The sequence below is a fragment of the Budorcas taxicolor genome, chromosome 2 (assembly GCF_023091745.1).
Source record: "Budorcas taxicolor isolate Tak-1 chromosome 2, Takin1.1, whole genome shotgun sequence".
In the NCBI taxonomy this organism is placed as follows: Eukaryota; Metazoa; Chordata; class Mammalia; order Artiodactyla; family Bovidae; genus Budorcas; species Budorcas taxicolor.
In genome coordinates this window covers 22,983,933-22,994,924 of record NC_068911.1, presented here as the reverse complement: position 1 = coordinate 22,994,924, position 10,992 = coordinate 22,983,933, and the positions used below count along the sequence as shown (strand labels likewise).

General features: G+C 43.6%; 1 non-coding gene across 1 annotated transcript; it reads right to left on the bottom strand.

Moving 5' to 3' along the window:
* Positions 1 to 5,021: 5,021 nt before the first annotated feature.
* On the bottom strand, positions 5,022 to 5,103 carry TRNAL-UAG (transfer RNA leucine (anticodon UAG)). Its single transcript has one exon. It is a non-coding gene; the product is annotated as a tRNA-Leu (tRNA).
* Positions 5,104 to 10,992: the final 5,889 nt, after the last annotated feature.

Below are 10,992 nucleotides of genomic sequence, written 5' to 3'. Positions count from 1 at the left end.
TTGAGCCCGCCCCTTGGTTTCTCCCCAGGGAATTAGCCTTAGCCCTTTGGGTAGGGGCTTCCCAGGTGGCGCTAGTGGTAAAGAACCCGCCAGCCGATGCAGAGCCTGGGTTTGATTCCCGGGTCGAGAAGATCCCCTGGAGAAGGAAATGGCAACCCACTTCAGCATTCTTGCCTGAAGAATCCCATGGACAGAGGAGCCTGGCGGACTACAGTCCATAGCGTCGCGAAAAGTCCGACACGACTGAGCAAGCAGGCACGCCCTACCCCTCTGGGTCGGGTCCTTCCCCTCTTCTGCTTGAGATTCGGTCCTAGCCCCGCCCCCTTCCGTCTGGTTCCACCCCCTCCAGTCACATCTCCCAGGCGTTCTTAGGGCCTGAGCAACTGAACTGAACTGCAGCCACTTATGCAAGCTGGGCATACGTTTGCAAGTTTTCGCTGTCTGTTGCTACCTCTCTAGGGACACAGACCCTCCTTGCTGCTCTAACTTTCCTGGGCTTGTCCTCAGATTGGGATCTTGGATTAGACCCATTCTAGGAGCACTGTTTCATCCTCTGCTACGCCTACGTTTTGGGTTTTCTCACTCATCAGATCTCCTGTGTGTTGATAGCCAGGGCTGGAAGAAAACCTGAGACCCGGGTTTCTGCCTAGCCCTACTTGGCCTTTTTGGGTTTCCAGGGTATAAGTCTGGGGATGATTCAGCTTAGTAAGCACAGATTTCGGTACCAGAAGGGACATCAGAAAAGGAAAAAAAAATATTTTTTAGGGTGATAAAAAGATAAAACCGTCCAGTTAAAAGTAAATAAATCCTGGGGGTGTAATATACAGCATGGTTACTATAGTTAATAATGCTATATTGTGTATATGAATGTTTCTGAGAGTAGATCTTAAGTTTTTATGACAAGAAAAATTGTAACTGTGGTGATGGAAGTTAACTAAACATTGTGACCATTTCACAGTATATACATATAGCAAATAATTATATTGTACACCAGAAACTAATATAATGTTACATGTCAATTAAATCTCAAAAAAAAAAAAACCCATCCTTTTAAAAGAACTGAATCTGTTGTATGGCAGAAACCAAGGCAATATTGTAAAGCAATTATTCTCCAATTAAAAATAAATAAATTAAAAAAAATTAAAAAATCGAATCTCTGGGGAAAATAGCAGTAAATTATAATGGGCATTTTTAGAAATTAATTGGTCATACTTTTTTTATTTAGTATTGCTTCTATTTGTTCCTGAGGGGGCCAGTAGTGATCACCATAGTCTTTAATGTTTAAACCACAATATTTCTTAATCCAGCCCTGCTCTCCACAGACGCAGTGCTTCCCTATTATCTTGGTTTCAATTGTGGATACCAAAATATTAGTGTGTAAATACACCTGTGTATATATCATAATATACCCAGGTGGAACTGGCTGATAAAACTATGGGTCCTAGCAGAGAAAGAAACCATCACAAACCTAAAGAAACCTGTGATGGGGAGGAGTAAATACATTAGTTAGGGCCAACATGGCCCCAGCATGAGTATCAATGGGGTGTCCTCTGCTGAACAATTAAGAAAATTTGTGAAGCAGCTCAAAAATGTGTGCTCCTATTTACTATGTTGAATTGTATGTGTGTATATAATTTTTTAAAACAATAATCCTTTATGTTTTGTTTATGCTTCATCCTTTCTATTTAATGCTTGATAGTGTGAAAGAGCTTTCATCTACATGCTCTAATACTGAATTCTCAGGACCACTCTTACATAGGGCTTATTATTATTCTCATTTTTAAATGAGGAAACTGGGGTTGTCTAACTTGAAAGAGTGGAGGAAGGTGGGGCTTACTGCTCTGCAGGTGGATGAGATGCCCCAGGCCCACTGACCTAAACATGACCCATGGGTTATTTCTGCTTTTCTGCTCCTTGACCACGGCTTGGGTTGAGCTCTGGGACATACCTCAGTCTCAGATCCACAAACCTTCGGCTAGTTGGGACTGGCAGCCCTTGGGATTTCTTTCTTCTCAGTAATATGCTTGCATTTAAATTCACCTTCCCCTCTGAACTTTCTCTGAGAAATCTGTTCTTAGCAGAAGGAAAATAGGCTTTTACTGTTGACATAATCTAAATCTTTTCTCTACTGACAAACCTCAGCTTGTGAAACTCAAAAGCAAAATCAATTTCTTTGTTTTCTGAATTTCTCTAAATCATCTCTTTCCCTGGTAGTAGAATGTCTAAACCCTGGGATGGGGGCAGTATGGGTCACTATATCAGAAAGCTTCCTTCCTCTCAAGTGTCTTTAACCAATGGGAAAGGAGGTGGCACCTCCACCCAGCAGAGAAACCAAGTCCCCATGAGGGTTTTAGAGGCTTCCCAGATAATCCACCCTTCATGAGTTTTTTTTTTTTTAATACTTCTCATATTTTATTTCATTTTAAATTTTTATTAGGGAATAGTTGTTTTACAATGTTGTGTTAGTTTCAGGTGTATAGCAAAGTGAAATAGTTATCCATATACATATATCCACCCTTTTAAAGATTCTTTTCCTGTATCAGTTGTTAGAGTATTGAGTTTCCTGCGCTGTATAGTAGGTCCTTTTTATAGGTAGTAGCATGCATATGTCAATCTCAGTCTCCCAATTTATCTCTCCCCCCTTCCCCTCTAATAACCATAAGTTTGTTTTCTACATCTGTGACTCTATTTTATTTTTTTAAGCACTTGTTGTTGTTATTTAGTGGCTAAATTGTGACCAGCTCTGTTTGAGACCCCATGGACTGTAGGCCTGCAGGCTCCTCTGTCCATGGAATTTCCCAGGCAAGCATGCTGGAGTAAGTTGCCATTTCCTTCTCCAGGGGATCTTCCCAACCCAGGGATCCAACCCACGTCTCCTACGTTGAGTGCAGATTCTTTACCCCTGAGCCACCTGGGAAATTTCATTGTTTTATCAGTTGACAGGGCCTAGAAGTAATAATACCTCAGTATCTAGACTACATCTGGTACCCAGATCTTGTTTCCTTATACCATTCTCCAAAAAAGGGCCCCTGATGCCTAAGATAAATGGCAAACTCTGGAACAGGAAACATGTAAGATGAACCTGGAGCATCTTTTGGTGCCACAAAGTGAGAATGTTTAAAAACAACAACCACGCAATGATGGAGGTATTTGAAAGGACACGTGAGCCAGCTGTAAGAGCTCCCAGTGGCTAAAGATACAACACTTTGAACAAATTATTACTGGATTATGTCCCAAAATGAATATCCAGGAGTCCATAGTGGTATAAATAAATTTAATACATGAGGGGAGAGACCAATTTCTTTGTATAGTATTTCAATTAACTGATGTAAACATTTCACCCTTAAGAATATCACAACTCCACATTGCTACATATAAAATAGATAACTAATAAGAACCTACTGTAATAGCACAGGGGACTCTACTCAGTACTCTGCAATGACCTATATGGGAATAGAGTCTGAAAAAGAGTGGATATATGTGTATGTATAACTGATTCACCTGCCCCACAGCAAACACTAACACAACGTTGTAAATCAATTAGACTCCAATTAAAAAAATTTATTTAAGTGTATACAGTGACTTCATTCCAAAGATTCCAGCACTGAGGAGGGGGTGTGACTTTCCAGTGGAGAAACTGCAAATAAGACCTCAGCCAGGTGATCAAGGTTAACATCACCAGTAACAAATCATGTTGATAATGTGTACTTTTTTTTTTTTAGCCATACTTGGGGGATATTAGTTCCCCACCAAGGACAGAGCCTGCCACCCCCTGCATTGGAAGGGCAGAGTCCTAACCACTGGACCTCCAAAGAAGTCCTGATAGCGTGTACTCTTGGTGTGGAAGAGAACGGCGCTTTAGCTCTGTGGTCTTCCTTTCAAAATCCCTTAAGGTTCTAAGTCCCCAAATCCTAATTATGAAAAGAAACCAAAGTAATTGAGAAACTTTCTACAAAACGCCTTACTCAGAACTTGGGGGTCATCAAAAACAAGGAAAGTTTAAGAAGCTGTCCCAGCCAACAGAAGTCTAAGGAGATATAATGACTAAATGTAATCTCCTCAGAGGGATCAGCTTCCTCATGCTGTTCAATAATCCTCACAGGTATAATGGAAGAAAGTTCAGTGGCTGTGAACTTCGTGCGTATCAAGACCTGCCCTGTTCCTCTTTAGCCTCAGGTTGATCTTCCTGTTTCGTGTCCGACACTTTGCAACCCCATGAACTGTAGCCCAGCCAGGCTCCTCTGTCCATGGAGTGTCCCAAGCACGAATACTAGAGCAGGTTGCCATTTCCTTCTCCAGGGGATCTTCCCGACCCAGGAACTGAACCCGTGTCTCTTTCATCTCCTGCATTGGCAGGCAGATTCTTTACCACTGAGCCACCTGGAAAGCCCAATCTAGGACTAAATATTAATAGTAGGCCCTTCATAAATTGTTGTTGAATGAGTAAATAAACAAGCACAAAAACAAGGTAAGTGGTGGATCAATGAAGCTGGGACTTCTAGGCTGATAAGCCCACCTAGGGCGGGGATCTCGAGCCCCCAGACCCTCCATAGGGTCACCTGACACAGTTTCTATCAACAGGGATTTATGGAGTCAGCCTCAGCTCTCTGCAGACCAGAGAGGCCAGAAAGGGACCCTTCCTAAGTGAAGTCTTGATTAAAATCCCCCCCACCTACTCTCTGTCGCTGGAAGGTAAAGAGGCCCACTCCCTGGGCCTCAGGCTTTGAAGCCTTAAATCAAAGGCGCAGTCTGATGCGAGCTTCTTAAAGTATCTCAGATGCTTTGCCATGCAAATAGGGAGACGTTTTCCTATTTTTAGGTGGCAGGATTGGTGGGTTTGTATATTAGGCTAAAGGAGTGAGGGGCCCCGAGCTGCAGTTTCCTCCTTTCCCCCTCTCTTCCTCATTCCATTTTTAAAAAAGAAAGCGTCAGAAGGTTGAAAAACAAACACACACCGAAAAATGCTAAGAGTAACTGGGAGAGGATGATTCAGAAGTTGAAAAAGTGAGACCCGCAAGGTGTGGCAGCGGTGGGATTCGAACCCACGCCATCGAAATGACTGGAGCCTAAATCCAGCGCCTTAGACCACTCGGCCACGCTACCGCCCGCTTACAGCGTCTTCCACACGTACTATATTAGGCTCATGACGCGGCGCCTCGCTCGCTACAAACCTTGCCTCCCTCCATTGTTCTACGTTTGCCAGATATCAGCCTGGCGTCTCTGGCGCCAGTTCCCACGTACTGACCTCGTGGCTTCCTTCCGGGCTTCGGAATCGGAGTGCTCTCGTTATCCGCAGTAGTAAATACAGTCGGGCAGCAGCATTAAAAAGGAAAAAAAGGAGTTCCAAAATGTTAATGCTCAATCGCCATCTATGTCTGCGTTTGGTTTTCCGTGAGGGCGACATACTGCCTACGACCACGTGGGGGCAGTGCTGCACCGGCGCTTGCTCAGGGCCGAGCTGCAGGTCCGCACGGAACCCGGTTTTCGGGGAACTCAGGGTCCCCATCCTGTGGACTCTCTAGTCCTTCTGCAGCCTTGGGCGGCCCCCTGGCCTGGCACTTGCCACTGTGATTCCAGGAAGGAATATCACTGAACGCTTTTACAGGCCATTGACTTGTGTAGGCTCCCTCGGTCATCACGAGCATCCACTTTGTTTTACAGAGCGGGGAACTGAGGCTCAGAGAGGCTAAAAAAATCTGTGTTAGCTGCCCCAGGTAGAGCCAGCATTCCTGACGCTTCCGAGATCCAGTGTTCTCCACGTAGAAGACCATTTTCAGTGAGATTTTTAAAACAGTAGCCTTTTCTGCCTCTACTGCCGCCGTGGAGCCGGTGAAAAATCCTGTGGGGAAGCGGTTCAACAAAAAAAGCAGCAGGTCCTGTCCTAAGTTTACCTTGGACTGTACCAACCCTGGAGAAGATGGAATCAAGAATGCTGCCAATTTTGAGTAGTTTTTTTCAGGAGAGAATCAAAGTGAATGGGAAAGCTGGGAATCCTAGTGGAGGGGTGGTAACAATCGAAGAAGCAAAGAAAGCAAAATTATTTTAATTGTGCCTTTTTCCAAAAGGTATTTGAAATATCTCACCAAAAAATATTTGAAGAATAATCTACGTGCTTGGTTATGTCTAGTTGCTAACAGCGAAGTTACAAATTGCTACTTACAGATTAATCAAAAAAGAAGAGAAAGATGAGGACCAAAACTCAATTATCTGAAATATTTTGTGTAAGATCTTGAATAAATATTGGGAACCAAAATGGTGGTTTTCCTTATAAATATAACATGCAGTAAATTCAGCGCAAATACATAACACATCAACTTCCAGTTCCTGCCACCCAGAATTCATTTTGTTCAACTCTTCTGAAAGATCACCCGGTGTGGCCACAAGGAGGAAGCAGAGATCTCTTTGGGTAAAGTGAGTGAAGGTGTTAGTTGCTCAGTTGTGTCCCACTCTTTGGGACCCCGTAGACTGTAGCCCACCAGGCTCCTCTGTCCATGCATGGAATTCTCCAGGCAAGAACACTAGAGTGGGTAGGCATTCCTTTCTCCGGGGGATCTTCCCAACCTAGGGACCCAACCTAGGTCTACTTGCCTTGCAGGCAGATTCTTTACCATCTGAGTCACCAGGGAAGCCCCTCTTTGAGTAATCCCCCAACAAATGACTCAAAGCCTTCTCCAGCAGTTGGACCATTTGCTAGCAGCAACTGTAACAGTGAAGAACAAACCTGACTCCATATTGAATCTATTCCTTTGGCTCTAACCTTTGTGTTCTGTCCTGTGCTTAGCCACAATGGCTCTGCATCTTTTGTAAAAGGTTGTTGCCTATAACCTGAAATATACAGGCTATCCCCTTCTCAAGGCTCTGATCTTTAAAGGTATAACATGCTTCCATTCATAAGGCAAGAGAAAGTTGCAGAAGGGAGAATAACATTTGTCCTGTTGGAGGTTTATGGGAACTTTGTGACCTGACCCACATGAACAGTTGCAAGAACAAAGGATTCTGGCGCCAAGAAGTTTGCAACAACCAGCCATGCCCCGCCTCCTCTTTTAGGATAAAAGAAACCTGATTCTAATTCGAGTAAGGTGGTTCTTTGGAACACTCGTTCACCGTCTTCTCTGCCTGTAGGCTTTCCAAATAAAGTTGCTGTTCCTTGGCCCAGAACCTCCTCTCTCGATTTATTGGCCTGTTTTGTGTGTGAGCAGTATGAACTTGGACTCCATAACACAACCCTAGCCCTTCCCACTCTCTCTCTCTCTCTCTCTCTCTGATAATTCAAGTGAGCATTTATCCAGCACCTCCTAGACCAGATAAGGCAAAAATCAGGTCTTCTGGGAGAAAAGCTGTTTCCAGAGCTGCCTCAGAACCCTTATGCCAGTTGCTTCAACAAAAATCCAGTGGGAGCAAGGCCATGAGCTTATCTGCTCCAGTGAGCAGGCCTGACTCCCTGCAGGCCTCCGCAGAAGTGCTGACTCAGCTTCCCTGGTGAGTTCTGCCTTAAGGGTGAGTCTGGGAGGACAGTTCCTATGCAAAACCCAGGCCCAGGCAGGCAAGGGTGGGGAGGCCATGGAAACCAGGGCAACTGGACTCTGTTTATCTTTTGCTTTTTTTTTTAAGTGACAGTTAAAAATAACTTTTGCTTAAGTAATAAATATGTGTTTCTTATCGAAACTCCAAGCTAAAAAATAAAAGCGCAAATAAAAGAATAAAATCATCTTTAATTTCTCCACACAGTTATACTCTGCCAACACTTCGGTAAAGAAAGGTGTTTTTTTGTCTTTTTAAATGTGAAATATAATGTAATGCATGCTCATTGTAAATTTTTTTCAAATGTCAAATCTATTTAAAGTTAAAGGGAAGTTCTCTTCTTCACCACTTCCCTCCTTCGAAACCAAATCCCACAACTCATTGTAATAAGTAACAGTTTAGCTGTATCCTGCTAGATCTTTTCCTATGCAGTGAAAAAAGTGAAAGTGTTAGACATGTCCAACTTCTGTGACCCAATGGACTATATATGACCCATCAGGATTCTCTGCCCATGGAATTCTCCAGGCAAGAATACTGGGATAGGTAACCGGTTCCTTCTCCAGGGGACCAACCCAGGGATTGAACTTGGGTCTCCTGCACTGCAGGCAGACTCTTTATAGCCTGAACCATCAAGAAAGCCTATAACAGTACAGAAGCAAACGTATCTAAAGGTCCACACACGCCCCACCCTAATCCTGGAATTTGCCTTGTGCAAGGGAAAGAGAGAAAGACACTGTCCAAAAGATAGAAGAGTGGTCATTTCATAGCTTCTGGTAGTCTTTCTGTAGCTACAGGTCTGTCCCTGAATGGCCCTGTGATGGCTTTGTACAGAGTAGGCCCTAGACCTCCTGAGCCAAGGAGGACTTCCAAGGATTTTTTTTAAAGCTTCTGCTTAAAAGCATCCCATTGTGGTTCTGGGGGGTGAGGGGGATGCAGGGGATGAATAGATAAAGAGTTTTTAAGACAGTGAAGCTGCTCTGTATGATACTAAACATAACACTTGATGCATGTCACTGTAAATTAGACCAAACTCATAGAATGTACGGGACTTCCCAGGTGGCACAGTGGTGAAGAATCCACCTCCATCTCTGCCAGCGCAGGAGATGCAAGAGATGTGATTCCATGCCTGGGTGGGGAAGATCCCCTGGAGTAGGAGATGGCAACCCACTCCACTATTCTTCCCTGGAAAATCCCATGGACAGAGGAGCCTGATGGGCTAGTCCCAGCAGGCTCCAGTCCATGGGGTTGCAACTTGCAGAGTCAGACATGACTGCGCACACGTGCACATAGAATGCATACAACCAAGAGTTGTATGGTATGCATACAACCAATTCTAATATAAACTGTGGACTCTACCTGACTGCGATGTGCCAGTGTAGGTTCATTAATTGTAACACGTGGTGGGGGATGTTGATAATGGGGGAAGCTATTCTTGTCTTGTGTGGGGGCAGGATGGACACAGGAAATCTCCCATACCTTCCATTCAGTTCCACTGTGAACCTAAAACTGCTGTCTAACGCCTACGGCCTCCTGTGGACAGGGAATCCGAGCAGCCTGCACTTAGAAGCATTTTGTTCCCATGGCATTTGTGGCTAGAGCGGTTCTCCAACCCTCCCTGAGCCTGTGGGCGAATTACTCCCATCCTTTGAAGTGGGGAGCAGCCACGTACCTAGACTGGGCTAGAGCCCTCTTCCCGGTGAGCTCTCCTCGAAGTTACACCCTGAAGCACTGTGAAGATATCGTGAACCCTTTTTTGAGGGTAACAATTTTATCATGATATAATTTACGTACCATACAAGATCCTTTTTTGAAGTGTATAGCTTATTGTTAAGTATATTTACATAATTATGCAACCATCCCCACAATTTTAAGATATTTTCATCTAAAAAGGAACACCTGTTAGTAGTCACTTTCCATTCCCCACAAACTCCCTTCCCAGCTCCCCAGGCAACCACTAATCTGCCTTCCATCTCAAAGGATTTCCTTACTCTGGCCATTTCGTATAAATGAAATCATATATCTGTTGCCTTTTATGTCTGGCTCCTTTCACTTAGCATATTGTTTTTAAGTTTTATCCATGTTTTAGCATTTATCTGTACTTCACTCCTTTTTATTGCTGAATAATATACCCCATTTTAATTATCCATTCATTGGTTGATGGACATTGGGTTGCTTTCACCTTTCTCCTATTATGAATAATGCTGCTATGAACATCTTTACAGATGTTTTTGTGCAGACATATGTTTTCATTTCTCTTGGATATATACTGGGGAGTGGAATTCCTAGGTTATATGGTAACCCCATGTTTAATTTGTTTGAGAAACTGTCAAGTGGCTTTCCATTTTCCTGCTTGCAGTGAATGAGTTTTCCAGTTTCTTCACATCCTTGCCAGCACTTGTTATCTGACTTTCGATTATAGTCATCCTAGTGGATTCAGGTTTGAGTTGCATTTTTCCAATGACTAATGATGTTGAGGGTCTTTTCATGTGCTTATTAGCCATTTGTGTATCTTCTTTGTAGACTGTCCAAATTTTTAACCCATTTTGAAATTGAGTTATATTTTTATTATTTGAGTTATTCTTTATATATTCTAGCTATAAATCTCTCATCAGATATATGATTTACAAACATTTTCTCCCATTCTCTGAATTGTTTTTTCACTTTCTTGATATTTTTTGCATCCTGTGGGTTAGTGAGTCCTGTGATTACTCTGCTGGAGGGAAAGAGAGGGAAAAATATCCTGTGGGCAGGGAGAGGGGCTTTTCTAATACAAGTGGGGATTTTGTTCTGCAGTGTTTGGAGAGGACATGTTTGTCCACGTGAGAGGAGAAGGGGCGGGCTTCAGCGCGTGGAGTAAGGCTTGGAACTAGAGTGCGCCAAGAAACGCTGTGAATGGTTTATTTTTCCTCTCGGATACTATCAAAATGAGGGTACAGTTTCATTTTTATCTTCCTATGTTTAATTCTCTTTGTTATTCCACACTCTTCAGTAAAGTCCGAACAGCTTTATGTGGTGGTGAAGTGGGGTGATAAAGGATCCAGTTAAAACCAAGAATGATCTGGTTCACATCTCCTTGCTTCTGGTTCCCGGGCACCTGAAGCTCCTGGAAGTGATACTTTCAGTGCTGACTCTTTGCGACCCCGTGGACTATAGCCTGCCAGGTTCCTCTGTCCATGGGATTCTCCAAGCAAGAATACCGGAGTGGGTTGCCATTTCCTACTCCAGGGGATCTTCCTACTCCAGGGGATCAAACCCGCATCTCTGCACTGGAAGGTGGAGTCTCCGCCGCTGGAGCCACCTGGGAAGCCTTCAGAGTGCAGCTCAAATGTCATCTCATCAGAGAATCCTTTCTGACTGCATTTGCCTTTATAATCTCTTATTGCCCCTTACAATTCTCTCTCATAGCACACCCTGCAGTTTGTACTGGGAATCATGACTGCTTGATTGCTTTAAGAACAAATACCCATAGAT